This window comes from Mustela nivalis (assembly GCF_964662115.1).
Source record: "Mustela nivalis genome assembly, chromosome: 5".
Lineage (NCBI taxonomy): Eukaryota > Metazoa > Chordata > Mammalia > Carnivora > Mustelidae > Mustela > Mustela nivalis.
This window is the reverse complement of record NC_139024.1, coordinates 53,403,714-53,421,577: the sequence shown is the minus strand read 5'-3', so window position 1 is coordinate 53,421,577 and position 17,864 is coordinate 53,403,714. Positions and strand designations below refer to the sequence as shown.

At 40.5% G+C, this 17,864-nt stretch overlaps 1 long non-coding RNA gene across 2 annotated transcripts in view; it reads right to left on the bottom strand.

Annotated features, from left to right (window-relative positions):
- The window catches only part of LOC309864652, a 44,648-nt gene extending 27,543 nt beyond the window's left edge, over positions 1-17,105 (bottom strand). Inside the window, exons 1-3 of one of the 2 annotated variants that reach the window (XR_014311664.1) lie at positions 16,926-17,105; positions 12,892-12,999; positions 2,041-2,268 (exon numbers count right to left, since the gene is read on the bottom strand). This is a non-coding gene — a long non-coding RNA (uncharacterized lncRNA). Of the gene's footprint in view, positions 1-591; positions 2,269-12,891; positions 13,000-16,925 lie in introns of those variants that run through there. The other variant, XR_014311665.1, reaches the window with a different exon arrangement.
- Between the last annotated feature and the right edge of the window lie 759 nt (positions 17,106-17,864).

Below are 17,864 nucleotides of genomic sequence, written 5' to 3'. Positions count from 1 at the left end.
GGAGGAGAGGAAATATGTACCCTCTCACCCAGGGCGTAGTCTGAGACAACTCACTACACACTAAAAACTTCTTTCAGGTTGGTTGTTTGCAGAAGACTCCATATCTGTTTTATCATTATAAAATAATGTGCTGAATTACTCACCATCATGCAACCTGACCCCTCAGAGAGTTGGCCACTCTCAGCTCATGGCTTTGGGCAGAGAGGTCCTGCCACGCTGTGGCTGAGCATCCAGGCTCTGGAACTGACCCGTATGGATTCAGGCCCTGCCTCTGCCTTTTGCTAATGGATGACCTAAAGCAAGTTCCTAATCGTTTTGTGCCTGAGTTTCCTCATCTATATATAAGGATTAATTATAGCAGTTCTTACCCCATAGAGTTATTGAGAAGCTTAAGGAAATTTAAATGCCTCAAATTCTTAGAACACATGCTCAATCAATGTTCATTTTTATCATTATGAGTTACACTCTGGCATTTTAGAGCTATACCTAAATCCCACTTGAAAAGCAGTAGATAGCATAACAAAGACAAGCTTGCAAGGTAAAAAAAAAAAAAAAAAAAAAAAAAGAAAGAAAGAAAAAAAACCTGGAAAATTTCTTTTTCTCAAAGATTTTATTCACTTGTTACAGAGAGAAGAGAGAGAGGGGGGACACACGTGGGAGGAGGAGCTGAGGGAGGGGGAGAAGCAGGCTCCTGCTGAGCAGGGAGCCCGACACGGGGCTCTATCCCAGAACCCTGAGATCATGACCTGAGCCGAAGGGACCCCTGGGAAATTATTTTTGTCTCGAGATAGTGGATTTAGAGATATGGCAATATGTTCTTGTCGTATTGGCAAGAACATTTGGGCACACAGTTGTATTATTGCCACTTGCAAGTGAGAGTTCGGAATCCATTCAGTAATTAAAACGGCCTCCCTCTCTTGCAACATGGCATAACATAAGGAGGAGACACAGAGTTTAGGCTCGGCAACTTTGTGGGTCAGCATGACCCTTACACCCCCGCCCTGCCTAATAAATGGATAAATACTCCATTTTGACTATGGTGACACTCTCCATGCCCGCCACAGCGGCTGTTTTGTTGGCTACATCCGGGAGATCTGCGAGGCTGTGGAGAACGTTAACGGGGTTCAAACGCCGGCCTTTTGCGGCAGGCTTTTAGTTGGAATGTGGTTCAAGGAGGACCCTCTGAAGCTCACCCAAGTTAAACACAGGATTTGTCACACACGCGGCAATGACATTAAACTGGTGTGGGAGGGGCAGGAGGGGGCTGCTCCGGCTTTCTCTGAAGCAAGGGACCCTGGCCCAACTCTTCAAGTGAGGGCCCCAAGGTCTGCATTGGGGTGGGGGCGGGGGAGGCTGCTCTAACGAGTTACCTTTAAATCAAGCCTCCTGAGAAGCCAGAATCATTTGTTGTGTGCAAGGAACTGTTACCAGCTGTTTTCTGTTTCCACTGAGGGCAGGACAGGAGGAAATAGAATGGATCAAACAGCACAGACAGGATTTAGGTTCAGTACGAAAGAAATGTCCTGACAGTGAGAATTATTGAACAGTCAGGAAGAAAGCTATGCGGGGCACTTTCAGACCCTCTTCTCTGAATATCTTTTTGAGAAAACTCAACATGGGCTGAGGGGAGAAGGCTCTCTCTCACTCTGTGATAGGCAGCCAACATCCCACAAGAGGGGTACCCACTGAGGAGCTCCTGATTTCCTGAAATATCGGTGGAAAATAAAAAGTCCTCCAGACTAAGAACGGAACCACATACTCCCATAATCTTGATTAATAGCTTTCCTTTTTAAAATGTAAATATTGCCGTGTGGTCACAGGCACCAGCCATTCCTAACGCTGTAAATCACCAGAATCGGATAATCTCCTAAAAGCCAATTAGGATGCTCCCCCCCACCCCCACCGCGAGGAATGAAGGTTTAATGAGCCCAGGAAAAGGCCCCAGGAACTACACACTGAGGTGGGCCCTCGGTGCCTGGAAAGAGAACAGCTGCTGAAGTCAGAGAGGACAAAAGGACAGGAACACCCCAAATCACCCACCTTCTTCATGATTTTATCAAAGTTTCTATCAACCCACACAACTGTGGAGGGACACTGCAGATCTTCCGGCCCACCTCTGGTTCCATGGTCTGCGTTCCAGGTGTGAGAAGACGGTCAAGATGCCTTCTAGACTCATCATTCTCTGATTTCTGGGATGCCTCTATTTCCCAAAAAGCCACACATTCTGTCTTCAAGAGATCCTCACAGAGTCCCATGGAGGAGGATCCCCTGATGATGATAAAGTTAGAGTCATTAGTGATACACAGCATTGGGCCACCCTAGAAGGAATGGAAATTTCAGTGGGAAAATAAAGAGATTATATATAATTAGATAACAATAGCTGACATTTAGGGAGAACCTAATATGTGCCAGGAAAATATGCCAAGGGATTATCATGGGTCATCTCATTTAATCCTCACACCAATGCTTTATCATTCCCGTCTAGAAAACCACGCGAGGAAACCATTACACCAAGAGGCCAGGAATCATTCAAGGCCTCCCAGCTGACAGGCAGAGGCTAAACTCCGAAGGAATGTGCTGGATGGGCATCCTCGTTCTCTTTTTGGAGCCACGTCTTTGGTTCTCTCTTCACTCATCTTTTCCACTGAGCTTGTGGGGCGAAACTGAATAGGTCTTGATGGTCACCAAAGGAACCCCAGGAAAGAGAACAAAGAGTAAAGAAACTTGGACCAGCTCTGGGACTCAGGAGAAAAGTCCTCAGGCTCTTGGTCACTTCCTCCTCTGTCAGTGAAAGGAGTGAGATCCCAAGGGCCAAAATTCTTGCTCCCCTTCTCTCTCCATACCTGCCCCAGGCCACCTCCCTCCTGTTGAGCCAGAATACAGTTGAAAATCTTTGTCAACACAGTACTTGTGGTCAAAATGAAATTAAAAAAAATTTTTTTTGCTATTCTTGACACGACACATGGCCTGTTCTTTTTTTAAGGCATCTCAAACCCACTTAGAACTCAGGCATAACATCATCACAGCAGGACTAGCCGGCAAATCATGACCACCTCAACAAAGGTAATGATCCCAACAGGAGCAAACACCTGTATAAGGCAAGGGAGTGTTGAAGAGGGGCCCTGGGATCTTGGCCTCAAGATGACATTGGGTACCACTCCTGAATTCAGGCTGGGAGGTAGAGCAGAACCAATGAGAGAGCTTCCCAGCCTTAGTCCAGTCCACAAACCAGCAAAAGGATCCTATCATCAGCCAGAGGGAGAATGTCTGGGTCCCTATACCAGGGACCTCTGTCAGCTTTCCAAACACCGTGTTACCTTTTTTAATTAAAAAGTTCATTCAGTCCCAGTGAAACCAAGCTTTGTTTCCAGAGACCTCTTTCTTGCTCTTCTTAACTCCTCAGGTCGAGAAGAAAAATAATTCTAAAGAGCCAAAGAGCACCTGCCCACAGGAAATATCTGCATGTCCAACAGACTTGAAATTGGTGTGCAGAACTAGTTCACAGAAATGACTAAGAAGTAATTCTAGACATTGAAAAGGAAATGTTTCAGAAGAATGAAGAGTCCAGAGGGAGAGATGAAGACAGAAAGAGGGTTTGGCAACTACCCCTGGCCCCAGCAGACAGAGCAGGATTCTCCCTTTATCTGTCTTCCTTGAAGGAAACTGCAGGACTAGAGGCTGATGACATTTCTTGGGTGGACAAAGCAGCACACTTTGTATTCATTGCTTTGCCTTTCAACTATTTCCCCTCAAGGAAACATCTTAATAAAGCAGTTCAGCGTGAGTCTGAATTTTTCTTTGTGCTTTTTTTTTTTTTTAAGATTTTATTTATTTGAGAGAGAGCGAGAGAGCATGAGAGGGGAGAAGGTCAGAGGGAGAAGCAAACTCCCCATGGAGCCTGATGTAGGACTCGATCCGGCGACTCCAGGATTATGACCTGAGCCAAAGGCAGTTGCTTAACCAACTGAGCCACCCAGGTGCCCCTTTTCTTTGTGCTTATTAAAGTGGCTAGCTACCTAAATATGCTCCATGTGGGGATTTAATTCTAAGTTCACCTTCTCACATCAAGTCCAGAAGAATAACAAGCTTTGGGTTGGGGTGGGGGAGACATTTTGGGGTGGGGGAGACATTTTTCCACACTTAGGATATGACTTAAAATGGAGAAAAGAAATATGAGGGGGAAAGAGTTGCAATGACTCTGGCAAGATACTTTAAATGAGAAAAAGACATAAGCAGGAACCTCAAAAAAGGCCAAGAAAGACAAAAAAGAAAAAAGAATAGGGTCATCGAGCATGTCTGAACATTGGGATCCACCATTTATTTATTCCTTCTTCTATCTTTCCCATTGGCTAGGTTGAATCCAAGAGAATAGGGTAAGTAAAATGGCCCAATGTTAATGTTTTAACTACCACATGGGGCCTGGTAGTCTATCATCATCATCACCAACATCACCATCATCACCTTCGTCACCATTGTCACCACCATCTTCATCTATATTCAAGTGCCTCCTTACTAATATGGCCCACACTTTCTGCCATGACAACTTAGAGAGATAAAAAATTCAAAAAAGTAAAGATTGCTGGAGGGATCACTGGAGATGCTGCTGGGCTAGCTCTTGCCTGACTGTTGAAAGACAGTGATGGGATCAAGTATTTAGAATCTATGAGAAGACTTGGAGAGAGCTACTCCAGAAGAAAACACCCTTTGGTACCAACTCTGGGGCTTGTGGGTAGGTTTTCTATTTTTGAAGTCCTGGATTTCAGGTAAATAAAATGTTTCTTGGGAAGTAGATTGACTATCCATCAGGCAACTCTCAAGGACCTACAGTTCATTAGAAGCAGAAAGCCACTAAAGAGGGTCTCGACGTGATCTGGAGGACTTCAAGAATTTAAGAAGATCTACATACTCAGTAATGCCTGGCTCTTGAGTGGAAGAAGGGACAGACTGGGGATACTGGGGAAAAGACAGGGCATTCACGGCCAAAAAAAGCTGAGTTTCTGAAGTTTACACTGGGGTTTTGTACATCCTACCTGCATACAAAGATGATGAATAAAGACACTGAGTTTCTCATTGCTAATTTCTTAACAAACAATTAATGAGAAAGAAAACTTGTATAAACAAAATTTCCCCTAGACTAGCCCATTAAAGAAAGAACTATATGTTTAATAGCTGCAGTGAACAAACTGATCATCATGAAAAAGAAAAATAAGAAAAAGACACCCCCCCCCAAAATGGGGGAATTCTAGATAAAGAGACATATTTCCTACAAACAAGTATGCAAACAAAACAGATCAGACAAAAAGCACTAGAGAAATAGGAGAGGTAGCTGAACAATGGCTTTATTGATTTAAGACATGTGGATTTCATTAGGAAAGCTGAATGCATAAAAATGGGTTGTGATATCTGAAACAAGGCAAGGAGCAAAATTAGGTCACAGAACTCCTCGGACAAAAGGAATGATGAATCTTTATTAGGTAATTGGACTCGGAGGTAGGAGGAGAAAAATAACTCTTTTCCTCCCCAATCCCCCATCCCTTTGGAGAGTTTTTAAGCCTTCAAAGGTAAGTCTACATGTTGAATTGAAATGGCAAATCCCAGGGCCCCACTTTCTGACACAGCATCTGCACTGCCAAAGAAGCCTTGAGCCAGAAACTAGAGATTCCCCAGGAAAAACACTCACACTGATATGGAAATAAATAATGTAGAGATCAAAGCAATGCTTGTAAGATGTCCCAGTGGCCCCAACACAAAGCTTTGGCTGAATTTGAAAGTAATAAAGTAGCAATAATAATATTTTTTCACTTGGATAGACATTTTCCTCTTAAGAGCTCATAACCCAAGGTAGCTTATACAAAGGCTATATGCTATTCATATGGGAGCCTCATTTTAATAATAATGATACACAAGTGACAATCACTGGACTGTTCAGATGAAACAATTTGTATTTCAACAAATACGGAGACAGTGCAATGGCCATCCTTTTGCATAAATCCCTTAAATTCAATTTTGAACCTTTGGCTTGGCGTGCTGAACCAAGGCAAAATTTTTAATTAAGAGAAATGGTCTGTTGAACCATTTTATCTTTCTTTCTGTCCTCTTCCCTCTGGGCATGCCTTTTTCTAGAACATTCTCGCTTTTATTCTGTGCCTTAGATGTCTTCTCCTGCATTCTACCAAAAACTATGGCCCTTCCCTGACACCTTGCACTTCCCTTTGGCTCAGAATCTTGTTCCCCTGGGACAGACCGTGGAAGGGTGTCTCACATCCACAAACACAGGAGGGAGTTATGGGGTTAATGTTTTATCCTCGTTGAATAATATTTCCACCTAAATGGCAGCCTTAGACATTTCAACACACAATGTTATAAAGTCAGCTAAATAACTGTGGATGAATTAGTGTCTATTTTAAGACCAACTTTTATACCTTAGAGTAGTACACAAGATTTTAGAACACCTGATTTGTGCAAAGGTATCTTGCTAAACTCTTTGAAACAACACAGGCAGATATAACACTTCACCAACCCAGTCTCCAGAATTCAAGACAAGATGAGGAAAGTAAGCCAGGAAACTTTAATTCAAGGCTGGTATGTGGCATGAGGGAGGGATCTAGAGACCTGAGGTTGAGAAGGGCTCTCAAGCACAAAATGTTCTGAAGTTCAGATTTCAAAAGGTAGTTTGGAGAGGATCAGGACAGACAAAAAAGCTTGAGTAAAGGTAGGAAGGGTCCTCATGGGAGCTTGTTCCTTAGACAGCCCTCAGGAATGTACCAGGGATGGAAGGCCTCAATGATGTAGATGAAAAACAGGGATCCCAAGAGGGATCCCGGCATCAGCCATCCACCTCACAGCCTCCCTGCCAACCAGCATAGTCCTGGCTTTCACCCGCTGGACTTCTAATGGAGGTTAGAGAGAGAGAGTTGTGGGAATAGAAAAGACTAGAAAGACATGTTGGGATTCCATGTGGCAGATCCCAAATGCCAAGCCAAGAAATTTGAACCAAATTCCAAGGGTCTTAGGGAGCCTCAGAAAGCACAAAAAAATAACCTTTTCAGACTCACCCACGTGCAAGTGTGTGTGACTGTGAGTGTGCATGTGTTGTGTGTACATGCCTAGGCACGAGTGTGAAGTTGTGTATGACAGCATATGTCTGTGTGTGTCTGTGGGTGTGTGTGAGAATGTGGGTGTGTCAGAATATGTGTACATGTATCTGTGTGTGTGTGCATAGGTCTAGATGGGGGTGGGCTATGAGCACTACATGTCTCTGTGTGCATGCTCATGGGTAGGTTTGTGCCTTAGTCGCGGGGGGTGGGTGGACAGGGTGAGATGAATCAGTGACTGACTACCTGACTCTGGATGTCACTGCCATCTTGGGAGGGAGGACAGACAGTTCAATAGCCTCCGCCCTGGCATGGATTCTCTCCAGCACCTCCTGCCCACCTGTGAAGGATAAAGATCGGTGAAGGACGAGTGTCCTTCCTCATGTGTGCTTCCTCCCTTAGGGGGTGCAAGACCTCCCTTTTCAGCCTTTCTCTTCCTTATGCCCTAGTTTCGTAGGGTATAAGAATCTATATATACACACGTGCCTCTGTGTGAGTGCACGTGTGTATATACGTGCACGGGCAATTTTTAAAACATAGGGCACACAGAAGAGATGTGTTATAGGGTCCTTTCTGGGTCCTCTTCAAACTGTCACTTATTAACAATGTGACCTTGGACAGGTCATGTCATTCATTCTACAAGTGTTCATGAAATGCCAAATATGTACATAGCATTATGCTTCTTGCTGGAGTGACTTTTTTTTTTTTTAAGTTTTATTTATTTTAGGGAGAGAAACAGAGAGAGAGAAGTTGGGGGAGGAGCAGAGGGAAAGGGAGAGAGAGAATCCTTAAGCAGACTCCCTCACTGAGTGCAGAGCCCAATGTGGGGCTTGATCCCGGGACTCTGAGATCATGACCTGAGCAGAAATCAAGGGTTGGCAGTCTAACTGACTGAGCCACTCAGGCACCCCATTGCTGGAGTGATTTTAGGAACAAAACAGATGTGGCACTGACTGTCTAGCTACATTAAAGCAAAGCATACAATCTGATAGGAGAGAAATGGTCCGATTAGTTTGACTGACATTGCATTATGGATATAAACATTCAAGAGTCATTTGTATGTTAAAAAAAAAAAAAAACCACACAGATCTGTAACTATACATTGAGAAAAATGTTTTGAATCAAACTTTTAGTGACCTGGGAAAGGAGTATTTGGGCATCCTCTTTTCCTCTGGAGAAACTGGGAAAAGCTTCCTCATCTGTTAATTCGGATCCTGGCCATGAACCAGTGATGAGTGAGCACGCCTGTGCATGTACCGCCATGTCTGATAAGATGGCAGCCATTATGACAGGATTGTGGTAGAGGCGGAGCATTCAAAAATATATTCTGTTGGCTCCGGTTATGGAAAAAGGAGAAATGACATTGGCTGGCAACAGGGGCCAGGGAGGCAGCCAGGCTGGGAGAACACAGCAACCACAGACCATTTCTCAGAAGCAAAAACATCCAAGGGCTGGAGCACCAGTGGGAGAACCACTGCAGAGCTGAGCCTGGAGACCACTAAGGACAAACAGTCCCCATGTTCCCAGTGCAGAGAAGGAGCTGCATCGCCACGGGTCTTGAGACATCTGGGCCAAGCACTGCTCTGGTCTCTTTTCCCCCAGTACACAGCGCCATCTTGAAACCCCACAGAGAAATATGTGACAGAATCTGACCCATACATACTTTCCCAAATTATAAGTATCTGTCAGGTCAATCTCCAACTTCTGAAGTGTTCGAAGTTGAACATCATTTTTCCATTAACTGGCAGCTCCCAGTGACAGGTGGATACTCTGTTCACTGAGTCCCTGGCCAGTTGAAGAGAATCTTTGCAAGGTTTTGTTTGGGGGTTGTTGGTGAGGTTTTTTGTTTTTTTTTCTTTTTTTTTTTTTTGCCTTTTTTTTTTTTTTTTGCCTTTTTTTTTTTTTGTAGCAAAAGATATTTAACATAAAATTTTACATTTTCACCACTTTTTTAAAAGATTTGATTTACTTATTAGAGAGAGAGAGAGAGAGAGACCTCAACAAGCAGGGGCAGAGGCAGAGAGAGAAGTAGACTCTGCTGAGTGGACAGCCTGACGCAGGGCTCGATGCTACAACTCAGGATCGTGACTTGAGCTGAAGGCAGATGCTTAACACCCCCATTTTCACCGTTTTTAAAGACACTTTTCAGCCATTAAGTATATTTGCATTGTTGAGCAAACCATCACCACCATCCAGCTCCAGAACTCCTTTCATCCAAACTGAAACTGTACCCATTAAACAACAACTCCCCATTCTGCCCTCCTCTTGCCCCAACAACCCAGTAACCATCCTTCTAATTATTGCCTGGATGAATTCCACTGCTCCAGATACCTCGTAGATGCGGAATGATACCATAATGTGCTAGTGGCTTTTAGAAGGTAATACAGCTTCCACATGTGTGTGAGCCTGCGAAACAGGTGAAAAATGGAGCCCAGCTGGCCAGAGAGGTATCAGAGTAGAGTGTGAGGAGGTGGGCAGTGGAGGCAGAAGCCTGCTGTTGGAGCCTGGGCCCAGCCTTACAAGCTGTGTGACTGGGGCAAGTCACAGCAATTCTCTGTGCCAAGACTACCCCCATGTAAAATAGAAGTAATAACAGCGCATATCCGTGGGGCTATTGTGAGGGTCCGATAATATATGTAAAGCACTGGCAACAACACCTGGCACCTAGGTGACATTGGACAAATATTAATATAATTTAAAACAAAGGACATACATGAACATCTGTAAAATTACAAAGTTTCTATTCTCACAGAACACTGAAATATTTTGAACCGATTATTATGTAAAAAGAAAAAAGTATACTCTCAAAAAGCTTGCATTGGAAAACTAAACATGCATTTTCTATTTGAAACAATGAAAGAAAAATTTGTTGACTACAGCAGCCCAAGTAAAACTTAAAACACTAGGTGATGAAGCAAAATAGCTTAATATCACTAATATTCACAGGTAACAGCTAGAGATACTGGAAATATTATAAGCAGTGAATTCTCAGAGAGAGAGAGAAAAAAAATCCGCTAGCATATTTATGAAGAGATTTTCCCATTATTGAACAAAAAGATGTCTACTTATTTTAGAAAAGCTCATTTTATGAATTCTAAAAAACTGAAAAGATCATTTTGAGTATAGACTTTGTATAAGAAATTCCCACATATTAACTTTCTCTGCCCCGTTTTTCTTCTCAGTCAGAAGTCATCACGGTCATTTTGTGGCTTAACTTGGCCACTCCTCTTCTGGAGTTCTGTCGTCTCCTGTCCTAGGACTTTGACCAGAAAGTCATGCTGTCTCCACTGTGGGGCCCAGGGCTGGCCTTCCAGTATCATGGGTGAAATTTGCATCCTGTCACAGACTGGCTTTCCCCCACACACACACACATTTTATGGCTTTGGCATGGAATTAGCATTGGAATAGACCAAAATCAGAAAAGCCTAGTGTAGTTTACTGGGAAGCCACTGAGAGGGTCATTTGAGTCAGGCCATGGATGTTCAAGTGGGGCAGCCAGAGGCCACATCTCTGCTCCCTTCTTGAATCTGAAATAAGTGGTTCTTCACTTACAGCAGGAGGCCTGGAAGGACAAAGAATTAAATTGCTTTGACCCTTCAGGGCCCATGGCAGAAATACAATTCTCTTTTTAGAGAGAATACTCATACTTCTCTCTTATCTAAAGCTTTCGGTGCTGTGCTGGCCCCCTCAGAGTCTGTCGTCTCTACAGGGTTTTTCTGAAATGCTGACTCAGGAAGCACAGGGAATGCACCCTGACAAGTAAAGCTCACGTCTCTGCCATTCACTGAGGGGCTTTGTTTTCTGGTATCACGCCCCTCCTCCCTTACCCAAAGACTTTATTTGCTAATAAAGACTCAAGACTTCAGCCACAGGGAAAAGAAAGGGAACCCATGGAAATTAGTGGAATCCCAGTAAAAGGGAAAATATTTCGTTAATTTTATTTTTAAATAGCAGGCTTTCACGGGTACTAGAACATTCCCCTAAAGTTGTTTCATTAAAAAGCACGGTATGTGTCAGAGTATGAAAACAGGAAAGGGGGGAGAGAGTAGCCGTTGTTTGATCATCTCACTCAAGGGGAAATTTGGCTGAGACAAACAGTTCTCAGAAATAGCAATCGTTTCATGAATCTGATGTTTTCAATGGTTGTGGTACCCTCTGAGTCAGGCTTGGACTCAAAGTCCACTGCCTTTACGGGTATGAAAGACAGGGTTAAGTCAGTGGACCCTCTTAGGACTTGAAAGAATTAATTTGGGGCCCAAAGTGGTGAGAATTTCACTATCACAGAGTAGCTTTCGTTTGTGAGGACTGGAAAAGAAAAATAAGACATAATTAAATTTTTGGCAATGATAGGGAAATTGGTGATTATAGGAAAAACAAAGAAACGTCCTTGGATGATTCAAAAGGATAAATATTAACATTAGACTTGATAATCAGATAGTCACAATAAAATTTCTAAGGGAGTTACAAAAAGACTGGTTATAGAATACATATAACTTCCAGACTAGGTGCGGGGGAGTAAGCAGTACAGAAAAGAAAATTCATTTCCTAAATTTATATAAAAATTGTATTACTTATATTTTTTAAAAAAGAAAAAATTGAGGGGCCTTTGGGTGGCTCAGTCAGTTAAGTATTCAACTCTTGATTTTGGCTCAGGTCGTGATCTCAGGGTGGTGAGATGGAGCCTCCTGTCAGGGAACTCTCTCTTCCTCTCGCCCTGCCCCGCCCCTTCCTGTTCACATGCACTCTCTCTCTCTCTCTCAAATATATAAATAAATAAGATCTTTTTTTAAAGAAAGGACAATTTAAAAATGACTGAACTAAGCATGCAATTTAAGAGGTTAACTTTGAAAAACAATAGAATCCATCCAGAGATTAGAAACAATATAATCTCTCCACAGAGAGTACAAAAAAGAAAAGAGAAGAAAGGCAAGAGCAGAAATTAATGAAATGGGAAAAATAAAAACAGGAGAGAGGTTCCAGATGCCAGAGTTTGGATCTTTACAAAGATTAATAAATGAATACTTGTCTAGCATAAATGATCAAGAAAAAAGAGAGATGGTATAAATAAACAATATTAGGACTAAGGGGGGAAAATGGGCCAAACCACAGATAGAGTGGAGATTATAAAAATTAAAAAAATTATGAATACGTTTATAAAAATAAATTGAAAACTTACATTAAACGGACAATTTCCTAGAATGGCTCAGGTGGTAATAAAAAATCTGAATGGTTTGGTAACTACAAACAAAATTAGATCAATAGTTTAAAATCTTCCCACAATAAAACCAAGCCTGGGTGGTTTTACAGGTGAGTTCTCCCAAAGTTCAAGAACAGATATTTTCTTTTCTTCTTCTTCTTCTTCTTTTTTTTTAAGGAACAGATATTTTCAATGTTACCAAACTCTTTCAAAAAGTAGAAAAAGAGGAAACATTACCTCAATTTACATTACAAAATTAGCATAATTCTTTTTTGAAAACCAGTGGCAGGGGTTGGGTGGAGTGGGGTTCTCACACAGAAGAATAGAAGCAAAAACCCTAAAGAAAATACTGGTAACCTGAGTTCTATGTGTCGTGTACTACATCATAATCAAGTTAGGTTTATTTTAGTGATGCAAGTGTACTGCAAACTCAGAAAATCTGTTGGTGTAGTTGACATTAAAGCTTAAGAAGAGGAGGGAAGATGATCATTTAGATTCAGAAAAAGCATTCAGTGAAAGTCAGTGTGCAGCTGAGTAGGAAGAAAATAGAATTTCCTTCATTGACTCAAAGGTCCCCATTAAAAAAATGACAATAAATACCTTCTTTAGTGCTGAGATGTTAAAAATGTTTATCTTTTGAAACCAAGAACAATTCAAGGACATGCATTCTCACTTCTATTCCGTCTTGTTTTAGAAGTTTAAGTCTTCCTAGATAAGCACAAAAAGATAAAAGATATAAGAACTGAAAAGGGGGAAACAAAATTAGTACTGTGTGTAGATCATATGACTGTCTACATAGAAAACCTGGGGGAATAAAATCTATAAATCATTAACATTCGAGTTTCCAGCATGGTTATTAGATATAATACCAATTCATAAGAGCTCATTGTACTGTCCATACCAATAAAAAGTATTAAGAGTTTTATGTTTTAAAGAGATACCATTTACAAGATCAAGAAATACATATGATATTTAGGAATAAATTTAGAAAAAACACATGCAATAATTTTCTGCAAAAAATTCTATAAATGTATATTTAAAAACATTAGAACATTTATATAAATGGGAGGACATGCTAATTCCACAGATTAGAAAGCACGATTTCCCAAAGATGTCACTTCTTATACAAGGGATTTATAGATTTAATGAAAGTCCAATTGAAATCCCTAAATGATTTTTCTTAGAAGTTGACGAACAAACTCTAAAATTTATACAAAAGGGCGAAGAGCTTATTAAAGTCAAAACCTCTTGAAGATACAGAAGGTTGGGAGACGTCCTCAACCAGACAGCAAAACTCACTACAATACTACAGTAATTAAGATAATGTGATCTGTCTTAATGGAATAGACAAACAGACCAATGGGACAGACTAACATGCTTAGACTCACCCCCCTGAGATCATGACCTGAGTTGAAACCGGGAGTCAGACACTTAGACACTTAACCGACTGTCACCCAGCTCTATTAAAAAAATAATCAACTCAATGGAAAAAGACCTACCCCCCAAAAAAGAACACATATTCCACAAAGGAAGAAACCAAATATTAACAGACATCTAAAGATGCTCAACTATTTGTAATTGGAGAAATGCAAAATAAAACCCCAATGAGATGTAATTTTAAACACATGATTGGCAAATATTAAAATCCTTAACAATATCAGGTGTTCCTATGTATAGCATAGTGACTATAGTTAATAACACTGTATGGCCTATTTGAAAGTTGCTAAGAAAGTAGATCCTAAATGTTCTTAGCACAAGACAAAATTTTTTAACTACGTATGGTCACCGATGTTAACTAGACTGATGGTTGTTATGATTCTGCAATATATACACATACCAAAATCATGTTTTATACCTGAAACTAATATAATGTTGTATGTCAATTACATCTCAATTTTTAAAAAGTGTTCATGAAGACATGGAGCAACGGGAAGTCTCACGTGTTGTACGGTAAAAATCAGTACAACCTTCAGCATCGTCTATTACATTTGGCCCAGCAATTCCACTCTTAGATACTTAAAGACACTAGCAAAATTCTTGCACATGTAAACCAGGAGACACTTATAAGATTGTTTAGAGTAGCGTTGTTTGTGATAAATAAAAAAGACTTAAAACCACCTACGATTTCCATTAACAGTGAAATGAATAAATATAATGTAGTAAGTCATAGAATAGAATACCAAATAGCTATGTACAAGAGCATGAATGAATCCCCAAAATGTTGAAGGGGACAAAAGTGAATCCTGAAAATACTTCAAGCAGTCAAAATGAGATTTTAGAAAATGAGGAATGAGCTGGACACAGAGAGGAAAGGCTGTCGCAATCATAGAAACAAGGGAAAGCATAACCCGTTTAGGATCTGCAAATGCTCGCTTTTTCCATCAATACTGACCTAACACGGATCTTCTGTATCCATGAATTCACTGCTGATAACTTTTATAAACCATGAGAAATTCTGTATAACTGAATTGTTTCTTAGAAATAGTTGCATGAGGGATCCCAATACTTACAGTAGCAATATCCACAAAAGGCAAACTATTGAAAGAGCCTAGATGTCCATCAACAGATGAATGGATAAAGAAGATGTAGTGCATATGGAATATTATGGAATATTATATGGACTATTATATTATATGTAATATATAATATTATATGGAATATTATGGAATATAATATTGAATATTATATGGAATATTATGCAGCCATCAAAAAACCTGTAATGTGCCATTTGCAACAATGTGGATGGAACTAGAGGGTATTATGCTAAGCAAAATAAGTCAATCAGAGAAGGACAAGTATATGATCTCACTGATATGAGGAATTTGAGAAACAAGACAGAGGATCATAGGGGAAGGGTGGGGGAAAAAATGAAAGAAGATGATACCAAACAGAGAGACAAACCATAAGAGACTCTTAATCTCAGGAAATAAACTGAAGGTTGCTGGAGGCAGAGGTGGGGGCAGAGGGTTGGGGTGGCTGGAGGACAGACATTAGTGAAGGTATGTGCTATGGTGGGTGCTGTGTATTGGATAAAACTAATGAATCACAGACCTGTGCCCCTGAAACAAACAATACATATGTTAATTTAAAAAGAAAGAAAGAAAGGAATCGTTGCACAAGGGGAAGAATGAGGTTAGGAAGCTAGTAAAAGAATAAAGCAGTTAGAAAAGGAGTACAAATGTTTGCAGTCGATTCCTCCTGGGAAGCCAGGTGGGGAAATTGAATCCTATACCTCCAGTAGCATTCCCAAGGAGGAAAGGAGCAAAGACAAATGTAAGGCAAGTTTCAATGTAGAGATTACAAAGATCGAACCAAGCTGTGTTAACCTGGACTTTGGAGAGGGATTTAAAAAGTCTAGACAGGGGCACCTGGGTGGCTCAGTGGGTTAAGGCCTCTGCTTTCAGCTCAGGTCGTGATCCCAGAGTCCTGGGATTGAGCCCCGCATCGGGCTCTCTGCTCTACGGGGAGCCTGCTTCCTCCTCTCTCTCTGCCTGCCTCTCTGCCTACTTGTGATCTCTGTCTGTCAAATAAATAAATAAATATTTAAAATAAAAATAAAAAATAAAAAGTCTAGACAAATAAATTAAGTTTTTTCCCTGAGATTTTCCATCTCAAGCATTTAAGTTACTCACATCTCTGAGATCACAATGGGAATGAGCAGTTTTTAAAAGTCAGAAGGATTTTGTGTCTAGAAAGAAAGACTTTCTGTAGCAGGGCCTAAAAGTAGTATTCAGTTTATTAAAGGTATCAATTAAGAATCTCAGTCCTTATAAATGTTCAAATTCAACTTACAAATCTTGTTTCTTTTTTACTTAGAAATATAGTAATTGTCCAAAAATAAGAAAAGCCATTTCACATTCCTTGATGAGTGTTTAAATTAACTCATAAGTTCAAGAGACAAATTTTCCTCTCATAAATAACAAAAATAGACATTTAATAGTACAGTTGTATATTTAGTGTATCTATATGTAATACAAGGTGTCAAATGCCTGTCAAGACAATTTAACAAATTTTAAAAGTACAATTTTTCTGATATTTAATCAACTAGTGTGACTCCAATAAACTTTAAAATATAGTGAATAAAGCCAAGGGGCTCCTGGGTGGCTCAGTCAGTTAAGCGGCTGCCTTCAACTCAGGTCATGATCCCAGGTTCCAGGATAAAACCCCACATCAAGCTCCTTGCCAAGCAGGGAGCCTTCTTTTCCCCTGCCTGCCATCCCCCCTGCTTGTGCTCTCTCTCTCTCCCCCTCTCCTCTGTCACATAAATAAATAAAAATCTTAAAAAAAAAAAAAAAAGTAGAAGGTATAGTAAAGCCAGTAATTCTAATCTCACGTCTCAAAATCAGATAAAGCATATTTTTTTTTTAAAGATTTTATTTATTTATTTGACAGAGAGAAATCACAAGTAGTCGGAGAGGCAGGCAGAGAGAGAGAGACGGAAGCAGGCTCCCTGCTGAGCAGAGAGCCTGATGCGGGACTCGATCCCAGGACCCTGAGATCATGACCTGAGCCGAAGGCAGCGGCTTAACCCACTGAGCCACCCAGGTGCCCCAGATAAAGCATATTAAATGTAGCACAGTAAAGACAAAACTTACTACTTTCATAAGATCCTTACAAATGCATACCTTACATACCATCAATATTTCCTTCATCTTTTTATCCTAGATTTACGAATTAATCCAGTGACAACCATCATTAGCCCCTCTGGCTGGCTACAGCAACGAAGTTAGAGTTCACTAAGTTCACTAAGAGTTCACTAAGATCTTGAACTAGGCAGGATGATCCTTCCTGATTCACAGGTTAGTAAGGGGAGCAATGGTTCAACCTTAGGCTCTGTCTGTTTAGCCAATCACTTACTTAAATGTTTCATAATATCTTTCTGCCTGCTCATACTCCCTCCCAGTTCCCTGGCCCACCCAGATTGCAACATTTTTTTTTTAACTGAATAATATATCTTGGAGGGATTTTTTTTAAAGACCAGTTTGTAAAGAACTTCCTCAATATTCTTAATGACTGTGGTGATTTTTTTTTTTTGTCCAGAGATATGTACCATAACTTATTTAAGTACTTCTTTATTAATTAATGTTTATGTTGTTTCTATTCTGTTATTAATTCAATCAGTGATACAATATAAAGCCTTATACAAATGTAAATTTTTTATTAAGATATAATTGATAAATTAAAATTATATATACTTAAGATATATAATGTGATGTTTTGATACGCATATACATTGTAAAATAATTGTCACAATCAAGCTAATTAACCTACCCATCACCTAACATAAGTAAGCTCTGTGTGTGTGTGCACGTGGGTGCATTGAGAACACTTGAGATCTACTTTCTTAGCAAATTCTAACTATACATTATATTATTAAGTATACACTATTTTCACTGCAGTCACCAGCCTGCACATTAGATCTCCGGAATTCATTCATCTTATAACTGAAACTTTGTATTCTTTGACCACCTTCCATTAGCAATGTCTTTCTGTCTTCTCATTCCTGAACCTCTGTGTCCTCTTTGATGTTTTACTTTGTCATCTGTTTTATCATTTCTACAATCATTAATTGA